Source organism: Penaeus monodon, chromosome 32 (genome assembly GCF_015228065.2).
Source record: "Penaeus monodon isolate SGIC_2016 chromosome 32, NSTDA_Pmon_1, whole genome shotgun sequence".
Lineage (NCBI taxonomy): Eukaryota > Metazoa > Arthropoda > Malacostraca > Decapoda > Penaeidae > Penaeus > Penaeus monodon.
The window spans coordinates 9,968,045-9,968,256 of record NC_051417.1 but is presented as its reverse complement, the minus strand read 5'-3'; positions in this window follow the sequence as shown (position 1 = coordinate 9,968,256).

Sequence of the window (212 nt, the reverse complement as noted above, 5' to 3'; positions counted from 1 at the left end):
CAAGAGAAGAATATGAAATGCAGAGCTTCGGAATGAAGATTAAACTACAGATCTCTATTGCAGTTTACCTGGAACAGTTTTATGATAAGAGTAGTCAAAGAAACTGTTTATATTAGCAAATTTGAAATAGGTCATATGATGATACACATCACTGGACACCCTGATATGAAGTGCAGTCATGCCGCTGCTTTATACGGTCATCTTACATTATA